Genomic DNA, 6,125 nt, shown 5'->3' on the forward strand with positions numbered 1-6,125 from the left:
TGTTTCAGTTGGTTTCAAACTGATGATAAAGAGGAAGCCATTATATTATATTGATAGTACTTCACAATTATTACCATACATCTATGATGCAATATTTAGATAGTTTCACACAAAACATTGAAATAAACAACAAAAAGTTCAAACAGGCAACTTTGCAGATGATCAGCTGTTGTACAGATGGTGAGTTTTGAAGCCCCCGTCTCACTGAGCTCCCACTGATAGAAACTAGCTGACAACTTCAATATGACTCAGGTGCCGACTCACTCAGTTCTCTGAGACCACCCACCAAATTTGTCTGGTCCAGCTCTGGCCCACACTGACACATGGCCCATATACTGCAAAGATCAGATGTGGTTTGCCAGATGTGGTCCATGCATGGACCAGCACCACATAAACCAAACCCCAACTGGGCCAAGTTGGGGCATGCCAGCTTCTTTTGGACCAGCTTTTAAAATAATTATTATTTCTCATTGGTGTGTTTTTTTTTTTAGACCTGAACAAGTTGATCCTGTTGGCCAGCGGGTCTCCAGCAGTCACAGCTCAGTGACAACAAATCTCTGCCCGAGAGTCCATGTTGGACGTACAGAGACTTCTGCACAAACACTCATCCTTACAGCTGTTTGTCAGAAGAAAGAAACTCAAATGGTCACAATGTTTGACTCAGGAGTTGAACAAATAGTTGCCGTTGTTGATCCTGGTCCTGTCTGACACAAAGGTGGGTTGTCCTGGGCTGCATCAGGACCATCCAGAGACCTTCACAGCCTATTGCCTTGGTGGTTTACCTTTATGTACATTAGTTCGTATTCTTAGATGGAAGCACAATTTCTGAGCTATTGCCCACGTGTTGTTAATTCACACAGCTGACACAGCTGTGGTCAAATCCAATATTGCATTTAGATGCTTTCTTCATGTGCGGTCAATATTTTCAGCTGAAAMTGTTTCAGTTATAAAAGCTTTGAGTCACAACATAAAAAAATCCATGTTATTCACATCTGGTACCATCATGGAGGTCCACTGATCAGCAGCAGTTTTCTACAGAAATGACCTTTTTTTGGTCAAAGTTCAGGCAAAACCCACTTCAGCAGTAAATGTGTCTGTTACCCATCTTTGATCATTTTATGCAAAAGTTAGAAAATAATTAGGTGCCGTCCAAATGTAGACAATCAGGGAAAGAAGGAAGATGTTTTTTTTTGGTTGATCTTTCCCATGTGGATGAAGCCTAAACCTCAACATTGAAACAAGAACCAGTTTTTGCTAAGAATATTTTATTTTTTATACGTAATTATGTTTATCAAATTGTTTTAATCTTTAGCATATCATTAAATTTTAAAAAGACCAAAATATTACTGTTGTTCAAAATGTTCCCTAAAAATAAAACAACTAACAAAWCCCCAGCTGGGTTTTAAAAGCTACCAAAGACAGAGGACCTCCAATACGGCCAACAGAGGATGTGCTGCATTCTCATCATCATCCTCAACCTCCTCATCAACGTTTTTTATTGTCCTGCTGGTTTCTACAGTTCCACAAATCTGAGCTGAAATGAAAGAAAATGTAAAACCTTTCTGTAGGGTTTAATCCAACTGCACTGTKTGTGTGTGTATGTGTGTGTGTTTGTTGCGAAATGTGTCTTGGCTAAAGCAATACAGAGGTGTCCATTATATAAGTTTGGGATGAGTATATCATACATACAAATATACATTCTTAAATAGGATTCTGGTTACAAACACAGAACACAATAGAACCAACAATAAAGGAGAAGGGGGTCTCTGCAGTCAATAAGTGGGAGTTTCTTGGGTGTGTGCCCAGTTGGGTAAGCTGTGATTGGTCGGATTGGGATGTGGGCGTGGTTTGTGTAAACCGTGATTGGTTGGATGGACTTGTGGGGGGAAGTTAAAAGATAAAGTACTAGTAATGGTAAAATTATTGTGAACATGATTGCAAATTTGGTGCGGCTAGCATGTTTCTGTCTAAATTTATGACTTATATTAATATTCATATTTGAAACTAATRTTTTTCCAGGCAGGTTAGGATGGTTTGACTGAACCTAATTGTTACGCATCCCTCCTTTATTTCATGCACCTACAACCTTCACGTCTTGAGTTGTGATTAAATAAACTAATATTTGTAAAGTTAGCAATCCCACGTTAATCCGATTAATCGCTATTTACCCAAACCACGCCCACAAGTCCATCCAACCAATCACAGTGCACCAAACCACGCCCACYAGTCCATCCAACCAATTMAAGTTTATCCAAACCACACCCACAAATCCATTCAACCTATCGCTGTGTGCCTAAACCACGCCCACAAGTCCATCAAACCTATCGTGGTGTACCCGAACCACACCCACATATAAAACCAACTAATCACGTTTTACACAAACCATGCCCACAAATCCATCCAACCAATCATAGTTTACCCAAAATTTGCCCACACGCAAGAAACTCGCACTTCTTCKCTGCAGAGACCTCTACTTGCGATAAAGTCCTCCTGCTCTAATGACCAGCAGAACTTATTATTGGAACCTTAGAAAAAGTAAACAAAATGTGTAAATAATAGTTTGGAATCTTAGGTACCGTTCAGGATGCACACATGCCCAATGCTTATTCACTTCCGTACACACACACACCCACACATTCTGAAAGTAATAAATAAAGAGAAGTGGGAATCCTCTGGATGTCAGCGTCTTTGTATTCATGGTGTTTTTGCMCACATCAGCCACCTGGAAAACACAGAGAGACAACACAGAACGTCAYTAACCCGCTCCACAACACCAACATGATAAACAGACTTGGAACACATGCTGGGTTAGGTTTTCCTGCAGCTGCAGATCAGCAGTGAGTCGACAGCTGTGAGCACTAAAACACGTCGTCATGACTCAGAGTTCCCATCGTTGGGTCTCCGTCCTCACTGTCTGCAGTTACAACTCAAGTAAACTGTTCACAAAAAAACTGGATTCACATTTCCGACGATTCATAATCAGGTGAAGATTTGTCCTCRCAGGTTTAGTGAGGCCAGATTAACTTCATATCTGCAGCAAAGCCTGTTTTGTTTTTGGTTTAATGGTCAGATACGTAGTGTCTGAAATGTGTGAACACYGTGATCTTCCAGCCTGATCTTTTGAAGATTTTTGTAGAGCCATTACAAAGACTTCCTCAAGACTGGTTATTTTACCTTGACAGAAGTTCTGTATACATCTCAGTGTCCCTCACCAGAGTCACCAGGACAGTGACAGATGGGAGGGTTAGACAACTGGACACCCTTGATCYAGCCAGAAATCCTCTGTAACAGTCACATTTTCTCAGCCTGGTGGAGATATGGTTCCATATAATTGTGAATTGTGTGTTTTCATCTACTGGTTTGAAGCAAATCAACCAGGCAACACAAAGCGTAATTACTTCAGATATTGATGTTACACATGGCTGTAGTAAACAGGAAGTAGAAGCTGTAAGCTAGCAGGGACCATACATCTCAGGACAATGGAGGGAAGTTTTAAGGAATGTGATGCTTTCTGGCAATTTGTAATTATTCTGTCACATCAACTAGAATTGGTGATGTTACATGCTGTCGACATAACATGCAGTTCTTATTGGGGATATCTGGGAAGACGCCGACGGCCGGAACAACTGATCAATCATGTGAGGCAAATGTTCACCACATCTGAACTTATTCAACAAATGTGTTTCCATCTCCCCTTTTTTTGGAAAGTCCAAAAACACCTCAAGCGAGCGTAAAAACGCTTTTGCGAAATTAAGCAAGTTTTTTCAAATGTTGCCGTTTCCATCAACATTTTGTAAAGCGATACTTCAAAATGTGCATAAAAATACTTTAGAACTTGACTAAACATTTAACCATAGTTCTTTAATTATTAAAACAATGGAATGGTCGATTTTGACCATCCCCCTCTGATCTGTTCAGCCTCTTCTCAAGCATGACACTTATTCTGCTGGACTTTAGGGGAGGGATTTCCCACTTTAAATAGAATCACACAACATGATAATAAACTAACAGGTAGCTCACTGTCCAACATGAGAGATCATCATATGATTTTTCTGACATAAGCTGCAAATTTTATGCTTTTCTTGGGAACACCAAATGTGGGAAGAGAATTAGAGTATTAGATAAATTGCTGCAACAAGTCTTTTTAGAATATTTCAGCTGCTAACTGTTCAGATTTGTGATCCGGTTGACTGCAGCATCATGGGAATGTTCACGTTGTTCAACGGTGCAGCAGGGTTTAATGAAACTCTTTTAAAGGGTTTCCACGGTGCTGGATTTGGTCCTGGATCTACAGCCCATCAGGTCTTGGCACGTGGACCGGTACATGTGGTTGAAATCAGTTCAGTGTCATTGATGGCGGGAGGAAAGAAGACCYGAGCTACGATGACATCAAACCTCACCGATGAGGCACAGAGGAGGGAAGCAGTTGGCCAAGAGTGAGCAAACGATGAAGAGGAGGAGAACCAGAAAGAGGAAGATAAAAAGGAAAGTCTTGAAGATTTCAAACAAGCAACAATAGGGGGGTTGGGAGGTGGGGTGGGATCCAGGAGGAGGAGAGAATGGAAAAAAGAAGGGAGCAGAACAAGTGTGTGTGTGTGMGGGGGGTGGGGGGGTGAGTAGGGATTTGTGGATTAATAAATAATGCATGGCTTCTATCTGGTCTTCCTCACGAGGCTGTTGGCTCTCAGCTGGCTCCCAGCCTCGTTCAGCTGCTGCCTCTGTAACCTCTTCCATCCAAACATGTACATGCATTAAACGAGTGCGTGTGAGCGTGAGAACACGTGTTTGTGTGTGTGATTGTAGTGAGAGCAAAGAAAATCAACAGCAGATGACTCTTTCTGTGGAAGCAGAGATGTCTGAAAACAACAGYCGAGAGTCACCTTTATGTTCTGAAACTGTGGCTAAAAACATGACTGCAGTAAAACCAGTCTCTCTCTCTGGACAGCTCACAGATGTTAGTCTGAAAGTTCTCAAACAAATCCAGAGTCCACCTTCCTTCCAGTACAACAATAAGAACAATCACTTTTTAAAAACTATTTTAAAGCTTCTTAATGACTCCTCTGACTTCCTGTTGGTTAGGTTTATTCTCAGATAGGTCTGGTCCAGTTTCCTGGTTCTGCTCCTCTCAGTTKTTTCATGTTTAACGTGTTGCTTCTGTTAAAAGTCATGATGTRGTTCAGTTCATGCAGGGTTTTCTTTTCTGTTCTCCTGTTTATGAGCAGGAAGGTCTGCAGATAAAATCCAAAGATTTTTTTTTATTCAGTTTGGTTCTGATCCACTTACAAATATCACTACAAAGTCAGTATTTTTCTGTTGCAGTGAAATAAAGCTTGAAGGTGATGAATGAGGTAAACAACCTCTGATGAGCAACAATATGCGACGTGATGCCATTTATTATTGTATTAAAAAGAAAAAAAAAGCTAGATCCAAAACTGAATCCATATTTAATAACACTTTTCTTTCTTTAAAGCTGGTGTTTGATTGACAGTTACAATAAATAATTATTTGCCTTATTCCCTGCTTCAAAGGAATGCTGTAGTTTTATTTGAAGCTGTTTTCTTGGCAGTCACACCAGAAGTTTGGATTTTTATTCACAGCCAGTCGACGACGAGGAAGGAGGGGAGAGTTTTTCACTCTGGTCTTAAACATTCACATCTTGTTTGACAAAAACTGAAATAACCAACATTTTTACTGTTTCCCTACAGTAACAGTCCTCCTATCAGACTGTGTGTAATACACCAAGCTGTGACTCTGATTGGCTTCACTTTTAACCAATCAGAAGCAGAGTGAAGTGCAGCGGGACTTCCTGTAGGTAATGTAGCATAGTGCTGGTGACACTGAGGCCCAGTCCCAATGCTCAGTGCGCACCCTACGCCCCTCTGTGAAGTGTGGATTTGGTTGAAGTGCACATAGTGTTCAAGTGCGCAGGTTACGTGTGCAAAAAAACTGAGAATTGGGACTCTTCAACTCTGCGTCGTAACTGCGACATCCAGCATGGCATTTTTTAATTGAACCAATTTAACAGAACAAAGACAAAAAATAAACAAATATACTGTACGTTAACAACCATTTCATATTTACATATCTTTTAGTTTTCTATTCTAATTATTTATTCTATATAATTC

At 40.5% G+C, this 6,125-nt stretch overlaps 1 protein-coding gene across 3 annotated transcripts in view; it reads right to left on the reverse strand.

Moving 5' to 3' along the window:
• Positions 1–489: 489 nt before the first annotated feature.
• The window catches only part of cdk14 (cyclin dependent kinase 14), a 224,408-nt gene continuing 218,772 nt past the window's right edge, over positions 490–6,125 (reverse strand). For all 3 annotated transcript variants that reach the window (XM_014010472.1, XM_014010474.1, XM_014010473.1), the window contains one exon: positions 490–2,722. The gene's annotated coding sequence lies outside the window, so the exon portion shown is untranslated. The remainder of the gene's footprint in view (positions 2,723–6,125) is intronic.

This window comes from Austrofundulus limnaeus, unplaced genomic scaffold, assembly GCF_001266775.1.
Source record: "Austrofundulus limnaeus strain Quisiro unplaced genomic scaffold, Austrofundulus_limnaeus-1.0 Scaffold69, whole genome shotgun sequence".
NCBI lineage: Eukaryota > Metazoa > Chordata > Actinopteri > Cyprinodontiformes > Rivulidae > Austrofundulus > Austrofundulus limnaeus.